We start from the raw sequence: 11,549 nt of genomic DNA, 5'->3' as shown, positions 1-11,549 counted from the left end.
ACATGTAGCCCAACGTTTGTAGAACAACTAAAGTTACATTAATAACTCTAAATTAAGCAGATAGGAGGACCTGTTTCTTTGTTAAGCGCTCAACACAGAATAGACGCATGTGACACTCCCTCAATTCCTTTGGAGAAAATGGCCTTTCTATTTTATTCAGCTTTGTTTAATTGTATTCTTCATAATATAAAATAATGCCACAGAATTATAAGCAAATCTTGTCTGATAAATGAACTAGTGTAGCCCACAGCCATTTGGCATAGTCATTTTAAAATGGCTTGTAGGCTATGTGTGGAAGCCAGGAGATGCTAAATGTGTTTATGTTAATTAACAGGTCAATTACCTGAGACAGACCAGTTGTTTGCTTGACAATCCCCTGCCGACAATTTCGTGACAGCCACAGCCCTACCTATGCCCCAAAATATCTTTAAAAATACTTCATCTGTTATGTGTTTGTGTGTTTCTTGTCCTTTGTGGGAGGCACAATGTGTTTGTCATGGTGACAGCAGATAATATCATAGCCCTGTTGGACTACTTGCTGAATATTTAATGCTAAATTATATAATATTTCAATACAAGTGCCAGACTAAGTTCCCATGGTTCAGACATGGAGGGCTCTATTTGAACAAACCCAATGTAATGGTAAATCTAACATGCTGACTAGACCGGCCACATTACATGTCCAAGCGTTATTTAATTATTTCATCCAAACTGCTTACAAAGATCCAGCAACAAAAAAAAGGACCATATGCATTTCAGGTAAAATAACAACCCACTGTTTATCTCCCAGGGCAAATTAGTTATCTACAGTAAGCTAGCTAAATGTCCATGAATGTTTTGTGTGTTCCGACCTGTCCCAAAGTTAATAAGAGTTGCTTCTCAGTTGGTTTTGGTATTTTAATCTGCGTGAATGCGTCTGGTGGGGATAGACAAAAATGGCAAGGTGGCCGATGCACGCGTGGGGCCGGCTTGGTCAAGTTTTAAGCTCTGGCGGTCGCTATAGGTTTAGGGGTGTGTCAAATACTTTTGTTATTTTCACAACCAGAATTAGGGGCGCAGCAACTTGAATAAACAAGGTAAGTGTGTAAGCAAGTTGAAGGTGTGTCGAGGCTTGACGCCTCACGGGCCAATCGGGACGTGCTCAATATGTGGTTGCTTCAAGTTGTGTATTTACGGTATTTTATGTATTGCATTGTCATCAACACCTGTTTGAATGTTAGTCCGTTGTAGCTTAGTTTGTTAAATAGCCTACAGAAACAAAATGTATACCTATCCCATATTTGCAAAACATCAAATCAAATCAAATCAAATTTTATTTGTCACATACACATGGTTAGCAGATGTTAATGCGAGTGTAGCGAAATGCTTGTGCTTCTAGTTCCGACAATGCAGTAATAACCAACAAGTAATCTAACTAACAATTCCAAAACTACTGTCTTATACACAGTGTAAGGGGATACAGAATATGTACATAAGGATATATGAATGAGTGATGGTACAGAGCAGCATAGGCAAGATACAGTAGATGGTATCGAGTACAGTATATACATATGAGATGACATGTTGAACATGTTTTTGAACAGTAATTGCATGGCTTCCATATGGAAATATATTGATAACATAGCATTCACACTGATATTGGCCTACTGTAAAGTGCATTATGTCTGAGCCATGGACATGCCTAACGTTGTCAATAAGCAAGATTGAATTCACTATTGATAAGACTAAACGAAAATTATCAACACCGACCATACCGACCACTTATTGCAGGCATTGTACTGATATCATTCATTACAATAAGTAGCTTATACTAGAGAAATGTGAAGTTTGGAATTAAATAAGTTTGCTAATATGGGTGGTTGTTAATGGGACAATTGATGGCTAATACAATAAAACTAGTAGTAGTAGTAGTTGACGGGATCATTTAATAAAACTGGTGCACATTAATGTTATAAATGTGTCATTCTATCAATTGTTGGCGCATCAATCCAGGCAATTTATGATAAGACCTAAAAAAGACAGCAAATAATTCTAATCAAATTAGAATAAAATAAAACAACTTGTTTGAAAAAGCCTATGTCTAAATAAAGTTACAGGCACCATAATTGCTTCCCGTGGGCATATCATTTTAGGCCTAAAACTACGTAGACTGTGGAGGGTTTTATGCACATCCAAACTTTTCACGTGAGCTGGAAATATAAAGAGCAAGGGGAATGCCTACTCGCTGTTACTGCTCCAAAATATACAGTGCCTTCAGAAAGTATTAACAGCATTTGACTTTTTCCATATTTTGTTGTGTTATAACCTGAATTTAAAATATATTAAATTTTAGATTTTTTTGGTCACTAGCCTACACACAATACCCCATAATGTCAGAGTGGAATTGTGTTTTATTTATTTTTTTAAATACTAATTCATTACAAATGAAAGACTGATGGCTTGAGTCAATTAGTGTTCAACCCATTTGTTATGGCAAGCCTAAATAAGTTCAGGAGTAAAAATGTGCTTTACAAGACATAATAAGTTAAATGGACTCACTATGTGCGCAATGAATTTCAAATCCAGATTCAACCACAAAGACCAGGGAGGTTTTCCAATGCCTCGCGAAGAAGGGCACCTATTGGTAGATGGGTAAAAACATTTAAACTGACATTGAATGTTCTGTTGAGCATGGTGAAGTTATTGATTACACTTTGGATGGTGTATCAATACACCCAGTCACTACAATGATAGAGGCATCCTTCCCAACTCATTTGAAAAAGAGGAAGGCAATCCCTCAGGGATTTCACCATGAGGCCAATGGTGACTTTAAAAGAGTTACAGTTTAATGAATGTGATAGGAGAAAACAGAGGATGTATCAACAACATGGTAGTTGCTCCACAATACTAACGTAATTGACAGAGCGAAAAGAAGAAATCTGGTACAGAATACAAATATTCCAAAACATGCATCCTGTTTGCAACAAGGCACTAAAGTAATACTGCAAAAAAATGTGACCAAGCAATTCTCTTTTTGTCCTGAATAAAAGTGTTATGTTTGGGTCAAATTCAATACAACACATTACTGAGTACCCCTCTCCATATTTTCAAGCATCGTGGTGTCTGCATCATGTTATGGGTATGCTTGCAGTCGTTAAGGACTGGGGAGTTTTTCAGGACAAAAAATAAATGGAAATGATCTAAGCACAGGCAAAATCCTAGAGGAAAACCTTGTTCAGGCAGCTTTCTACCAGACACTGCGATGAATTCACCTTTCAGCAGGACACTAACCTAAAATACAAGGCCAAATTTACACTGGAGTTGCTTACCAAGAGGACATTGAATGTTCCTGAGTGGCCGAGTTACAGTTTTGACTAAAAGCTCTTAGAGACTTACCCAGAAAGACTCAGCTGTAATCACTGCCAAATGTGCTTCTACAACGTATTGACTCAAGGGTTTATCAGCATATCGATTGCGCAACCAGGGGTGGAAAGACCCTGGATCATTGTTACTCTAACTTCCGCGACGCATATAAGGCCCTGCCCCGCCCCCCTTTCGGAAAAGCTGACCACGACTCCATTTTGTTGATCCCTGCCTACAGACAGAAACTAAAACAAGAGGCTCCCACGCTGAGGTCTGTCCAACGCTGGTCTGACCAAGCTGACTCCACACTCCAAGACTGCTTCCATCACGTGGACTGGGAGATGTTTCGTATTGCGTCAGACAACAACATTGACGAATACGCTGATTCGGTGTGCGAGTTCATTAGAACTTGCGTTGAAGATGTCGTTCCCATAGCAACGATTAAAACATTCCCTAACCAGAAACCGTGGATTGATGGCAGCATTCGTGTGAAACTGAAGGCGCGAACCACTGCTTTTAATCAGGGCAAGGTGTCTGGTAACATGACTGAATACAAACAGTGCAGCTATTCCCTCCGCAAGGCTATCAAACAAGCTAAGCTCCAGTACAGAGACAAAGTAGAATCTCAATTCAACGGTTCAGACACAAGAGGCATGTGGCAGGGTCTACAGTCAATCACGGACTACAGGAAGAAACCCAGCCCAGTCACGGACCAGGATGTCTTGCTCCCAGGCAGACTAAATAACTTTTTTGCCCGCTTTGAGGACAATACAGTGCCACTGACACGGCCTGCAACGAAAACATGCGGTCTCTCCTTCACTGCAGCCGAAGTGAGTAAGACATTTAAACGTGTTAACCCTCGCAAGGCTGCAGGCCCAGACGGCATCCCCAGCCGCGCCCTCAGAGCATGCGCAGACCAGCTGGCCGGTGTGTTTACGGACATATTCAATCAATCCCTATACCAGTCTGCTGTTCCCACATGCTTCAAGAGGGCCACCATTGTTCCTGTTCCCAAGAAAGCTAAGGTAACTGAGCTAAACGACTACCGCCCGTAGCACTCACATCCGTCATCATGAAGTGCTTTGAGAGACTAGTCAAGGACCATATCACCTCCACCCTACCTGACACCCTAGACCCACTCCAATTTGCTTACCGCCCAAATAGGTCCACAGACGATGCAATCTCAACCACACTGCACACTGCCCTAACCCATCTGGACAAGAGGAATACCTATGTGAGAATGCTGTTCATCGACTACAGCTCGGCATTCAACACCATAGTACCCTCCAAGCTCGTCATCAAGCTCGAGACCCTGGGTCTCGACCCCGCCCTGTGCAACTGGGTACTGGACTTCCTGACGGGCCGCCCCCAGGTGGTGAGGGTAGGCAACAACATCTCCTCCCCGCTGATCCTCAACACTGGGGCCCCACAAGGGTGCGTTCTGAGCCCTCTCCTGTACTCCCTGTTCACCCACGACTGCGTGGCCACGCACGCCTCCAACTCAATCATCAAGTTTGCGGACGACACAACAGTGGTAGGCTTGATTACCAACAACGACGAGACGGCCTACAGGGAGGAGGTGAGGGCCCTCGGAGTGTGGTGTCAGGAAAATAACCTCACACTCAACGTCAACAAAACTAAGGAGATGATTGTGGACTTCAGGAAACAGCAGAGGGAACACCCCCCATCCACATCGATGGAACAGTAGTGGAGAGGGTAGCAAGTTTTAAGTTCCTCGGCATACACATCACAGACAAACTGAATTGGTCCACTCACACAGACAGCATCGTGAGGAAGGCGCAGCAGCGCCTCTTCAACCTCAGGAGGCTGAAGAAATTCGGCTTGTCACCAAAAGCACTCACAAACTTCTACAGATGCACAATCGAGAGCATCCTGGCGGGCTGTATCACCGCCTGGTATGGCAACTGCACCGCCCTCAACCGTAAGGCTCTCCAGAGGGTAGTGAGGTCTGCACAACGCATCACCGGGGAAAACTACCTGCTTAGCTTGTTTGATTGCCTTGCGGAGGGAATAGCTACACTGTTTGTATTCGGTCATGTTTCCGGTCACCTTGCCCTGATTTAAAAGCAGTGGTTCGCGCTTTCAGTTTCACGAATGCTGCCATCAATCCACGTTTTCTGGTTTGGGAATGTTTTAATCGTTGCTATGGGAACGACATCTTCAACGCACGTTCTAATGAAGCACACCGAATCAGCGTATTTGTCAATGTTGTTGTCTGACGCAATACAAAACATATCCCAGTCCACGTGATGGAAGCAGTCTTGGAGTGTGGAATCAGATTGGTCGGACCAGCGTTGAACAGACCTCAGCGTGGGAGCTTCTTGTTTTAGTTTCTGTAGGCAAGAATCAACAAAATGGAGTCGTGGTCAGCTTTTCCGAAAGGAGGGCGGGGCAGGGCCTTATATGCGTCGCGGAAGTTAGAATAGCAGTGATCCAAGGTTTTGCCAGCCCTGGTTGCGCAATCGATATGCTGATACAATTTAGGGAGTCTTGTTTTCAGATTAGCCTTGTTAAAATCCCCAGCTACAATGAATGCAGCCTCAGGATGTATGGATTCCAGTTTGCAAAGAGTCAAATAGAGTTCGTTCAGAGCCATCGATATGTCTGCTTGGGGGAATATATACGGCTGTGATTAAAATCTAAGAGAATTCCCTTGGTAGATAATGCGGTCGACGTTTGATTGTGAGGAATTCTAAATCAGGTGAACAGAAGGACTTGAGTTCCTGTATGCCTTTGTGACCACACAACGTCTCGTTAACCATAAGGCATACGCCCCAGCCCCCTCTTCTTACCAGAAAGATGTTTGTTTCTGTCGGCGCGATGCGTGGAGAAACCAGCTGGCTGCACCGACTATGATAGCGTCTCTCCAGTGAGCCATGTTTCCGTGAAGCAAAGAACGTTACAGTCTCTGATGTCCCTCTGGAATGCTACCCTTGCTCGGATTTCATCAACCTTGTTGTCAAGAGACTGGACATTGGCGAGAAGTATACTGGGGAGTGGTGCACGATGTGCCCGTCTCCGGAGTCTGACCAGAAGACCGCTACGTTTCCCTCTTTTTACGAAGTCAACGCCGGCTGGGATCCATTCCGTTGTCCTGGGTGAAAGGCAGAACACAGGATCCGCTTCGCGAAAGTCATATTCTTGGTCGTACTGATGGTGAGTTGACGCTGCTCTTATATTCAGTAGTTCTTCTCGACTGTATGTAATGAAACCTAAGATGACCTGGGGTACTAATGTAAGAAATAACACGTAAAAAAAAAAAAAAAAAATGCATAGTTTCCTAGGAACGCGAAGCGAGGCGGCCATCTCTGTCGGCGCCGGAGTTAAAAAAACAATTTGTCTCACTTTTTGAATGAACTTACTGGGTATAAACATATCACATCATCACACAATTCACTGGCGACACTAAATCTGTTTAGAAGAGGTTGAGAGATCGGAGCGTCTCCTTGTTAAGCATTTCCCATAATACCATAATGTTCATGCAAATTCTACAGTGCAGATGGCTTGACCGAGGTTTCCGTTTCCATTTAGGTTGACCGCAGTGCCAATTTGACTTTGTCCATCAGTTGAAGTAGACTATCATGTCTGTCAGCAAAAGCTATGGGAATTAAACACTTTAAAAACAATGTTGAAAAGGGGATAATGTTAGCTAACCCCGCTAGGTTGGCCTACGTTGTTGGGAGAAAAAGGTGCATTGGGTCTAATTACCACTATGTTTAGTCAACTGTACAAAGTTTCTACCAGTAGCTTGCAAAGTAAACATCAACTAACAGTACATCGGCAAATACGCTTGACAGTCAGAGCCTGGGAAATGAACCTAAACCACTCGTCAGGTATGGTTCACTTTTATTTTATATCACTCAAACATCCAATTAAAGTGAATCAAGTCAAATCAATTTCTCACTTTTTGAATGAAGTTACTGGGTATGAACATATCACATCATCATATCACAATTCACTAGCGTGTGGCGTCACTAAATCTCTTGAGAGGTTCAGATATTGGAGCGTCTCTCCCGGTCAAGCGTATTCTGCGTGCATGCAAATTCTATAGGGCAGATGGCTTGACAGAGTTTTTTCATTTCCAGGATAGTTTGACCGCAGTAAATTGGCTAGCTCTCTAATAACAGATCACATCAATATGGCTAGTTAAGGTAACTGTCAGGGGATAAACCACAGGGCTATATCCAAATATTTTCTGATTTTCATGTAATCTGTAATGGTGATGACAGATGTCTGACTGACAACTTAACCATGACGAGGACTTGACGATGTCTAGCTCTTTTCAAAAGCCTAATCTCTGATGAAGCAAGCTAAATGACATGTTGTTTGCTTTACTATCTAGCTAGCTACATGCCAAATGGATAGGCTTGCCTCACCTATCAAAAATTACATGATCAATTGATGTTTACTGATCATGCAGTTACTTGCTGTATAACACAGTTGATAGAGCTAAACATGGAATAATTGGAAATGTGTAGTTCTGACTGCTCTTCAAGAGGTGATGATATTAAACCAAATAGTTAACATTTATTAAACAATCCCTTGAAAATAGTAGTTGTCTCTCAGGATTTGGCCAGGATTGTTCCGGTTTTGGACACTAGATGCCCCCATTGTGCATTTTGACCCTTTTGTTTTCCCTTGATTCCAGTTATTATTTGCACCTGTGCCTCGTTTCCCTTGAATGTATTTAAACCCTTAGTTTTCCTCAGTTCTTTGCTCTGTGTTTGAATGTTAGCACCCAGCCTCAGTGATGCTGTGAACATTTGTTGCTCCAGTTGGACTCTATTGTGGTACTCTGTTTTTGTTCTCTTGAATATTTTTTAATTATCTTTTGAGGCTTTTTTTCTGCTGTACCTACCACCTGGTGGATTTACCTTTTGACTTGGAGGATTACCTTTTTATCTTGGAATTACTTTTGACGTTGTGGATTTATATTTTTGCCTGAACTTTCCTTTTTACTTTATTAAAACACTGTCTCAAGTACTGCTGTGTCTGCCTCATCTTCTGGGTTCTGCCGACTATTAATGGCTCAGTTTGCTAAGTGACTGTTTCTCCCACCGGAGACCCGAGTTCGTAACCAGGTCTTGACAGTTGTCAATGGTTTTAGTGGAGCTGGGGGTCTCATTGCCCTCCAGCAGCCAAATCGAACACTCTGCACCGTATTGTGATGTTCTATTGAACGACCTATATAAATAGCACAATGTCTGAATGTTTTTGCTGCTCGTGATATTTTAATAAAACATTGGTAATGTAGCCTACATAAGGCTACTGTGTGGGTCTCCGCTGGCAAAATCAGTGCCATAACCAATTGCGTTATCCCTAAGATTTTGGTCGGTTTTAAATGTCCCTAGTTGTGCTCACTGAATTATTGCCGTATTGGCGCACGTTTTTAAGGACACACCTCAACGCCTGCGAGCTGATAAAGGACAGGTACATTGCCAACTTTGGTGTTAGGGAAAGTTTTTACATAACGAACTTGGTGCGTTTGACACTAAGCGCTACCATAACGCCAGCTGAAAATAGATCCCAGAATGTCAGCAAGGAAACAAGGGCAGTTTTGTGAATAAAGTTTCAACTAAAGTCACATTAAACTAGCAGAATGCAACTAATCAATACCGGTCTTTATTTGTGTATAGTTTTTGTGATTCCAATCTTTTTGTTAATCTTTGAGAGCCCACAGGACAGAATCCCTATAAGCTTTTTTGCTTGTTACACATTTGAGTATTCAAGTTTCTGATTTGTTTTTTTGATTCTGTCATTGTTTAAGCCTTATCATCCTCATATACCTGAATGCTAATAGCTATTACCCCAATTGTATTGCTAACCATTATGCAATTCCTTTCAGATGAAAACAGTGTTTAATGCTGACTGAAGACTCAGTCTACTAGTTGAGTTAGAATTATGACCTCAGGTCAGTCATTGGAACCAGTAACAGCCATTGCAACCTAATCCCTATATAGTGCACTGCTTTTGACCAGGCGAATAGGGTGCCATTTTGGAGGCACCCACAGTGTGTGGGCATCTGGTGTGTTGCGGGTGGACTTTCAAACACAAACCCTGGGTTTAACGGTATTAGAACCGATTCTATTCTTGGACCCTTAGTTTTTCCATGACCATGTGACCTGACTTGGAAAAAATCCTCACTGAAGGACCCAGAGTTTCTTACTTGGTCTGGAAAAACTCACGGCCTTGTCTTTCCATATACAGTTCTGCTACTACTATACCAATACAAGCTTTCATCCAATTGATCAATCATAGAGATACTTTCCTTTAAATGGCATACAATTCATGCTAAATCTATGGTAATAGTACAGTCAATTTAAGGTACGGTACACTACCATTCCACCGCTACGACCTTCACCACCAATCTAGTGTCGCTTCAAACATCAAACCCTTTGAAACGGGCAATCTTTCACTGCAATTGATGAGCTAAATCCAGGATCTCAAGGACAATGAGATGTAGTAATGGCCTCACAAGAACACTCTGCCTATTATATGCCACTCACAGTCATCTTGGCCAGTCAATGGAATCACTAACTAGTGGAGATGGATCTTTTAATTGGATGTCACTGAACTGCATAGTGCCTTCCCAGGGGTGATATGATGGTTTATGTGAGTCACTGGCTCCAATGGTTTTGAGTGATATAGACCTATGAGTACATTGCAGCAAAAGGAGGGGAACTTGAATATATCTGTACTGCATGATGTCCAGTCCCAACATGCATTCACAATACAAGCAGTGAAAGCTTATGTTTGTCGAACTAGCTTTACAATACAGTACATACTACCTGGGTAAAATGTCCATGTCAAACAGGTCTATAGTTTGTTTATGTGTCAATCCCATAAGGGATGAGTTGCCAACTGCCGATTTGACACGAAAATAAAATGTGATTCATTAATTCATAGTTGAACACCTTTGCACAGTAAAATGCACTTTTGCTCAAACCCAGTAGAAGGCTCTCGTTGGTAGGTCATTGTGAGAGAAGACCATTGTTTATTATGACTATTATCATAGAAAGAAGGCGAAACTCATCTTTGCTGAAGTCGTTTTGTCCTAGACAAAATATATTTGATGATGGATGATTGCAGTTAATTACTTTTCTTCTGTTTCAATTGAATTGCATGAAGACAGCATTTTGGAATGGTATGCCAACCAGAGCAAGATTCAGAACAAGGGATCAATGACCAGGAACAATTAATTCTCTACATCGTTAATTAATTTGCCCTTTTGTGATTCACATTGTTTCCACCCCACCTCGCCTTTACAATGCAATAAAAGGACATAAATAAATTCCTGCCCTCTTCAAAATCCAACAAAGACCATGGGCCCACAGACAAGGCGGATTGGCCATCTGGCAGATGTCGGACCATCTTTTAGTTGGGTGGACTGGTCGGAATTGGCCTATGGGCCTCTCAAGACTTTGTTTTAATGAGTTTTGCGCAAGTTCTCTGTTGTGATAGTAATATATTTGAGCATTTGTCTGATCAGCGAGCAACGACTGTGACTGTCTGTGCGGAGACATTATGCTAGGCTTAGCACAGACACATCAGCTGCTGCTGCAAAAGACAGTGCAGTCTTGCTAAATTATTCTCTGCTAAATGTCAATTCGGGGACTGTCTGTTTATTTTAATTGTTTTATCAATGTTTATTCGCTTCTGAATCTCTCTCTTCAGCCAGCGAGTGGGTCTTAGTTTATGAGCTGTAGTAACACGTGACTCTGGTGTCGGATTACATTACATAGCCTCCACTGTTGGAGGCTGGAAAGTCCCACCCTTTTCCGTCCTATTTCAATAACTGAAAGGCCCATCACATCTTGGCAGAAATATCTGCATTCGCAGCAATGCACAATGCTAGAAATCTATCCGCAGCCACATAAACTATTGCTGGCATCGATCTATGACAAACACAGAAGGTTTTATATTGAATTCAATAGACGAAAACAGGGAGAGACAGAGAGAGAGGGAGAGACAGAGAGAGAGGGAAGACAGAGAGAGAGAGGGAAGACAGAGAGAGAGAGGGAGAGACAGAGAGAGAGAGAGAGAGAGAGTAGAGAGAGAGAGAGAGAGAGAGAGAGAGAGAGAGTAGTTGGTAGAGAGAGAGAGAGAGAGAGAGAGAGAGCAGAGAGAGAGAGTTGGTAGAGAGAGAGAGGGAGAGAGAGAGAGCAGTTGGTAGAGAGAGAGAGAGA

This window comes from Oncorhynchus tshawytscha, linkage group LG16 (genome assembly GCF_018296145.1).
Source record: "Oncorhynchus tshawytscha isolate Ot180627B linkage group LG16, Otsh_v2.0, whole genome shotgun sequence".
NCBI classification, from domain to species: domain Eukaryota; kingdom Metazoa; phylum Chordata; class Actinopteri; order Salmoniformes; family Salmonidae; genus Oncorhynchus; species Oncorhynchus tshawytscha.
Note: the sequence above shows the minus strand (reverse complement) of the source record.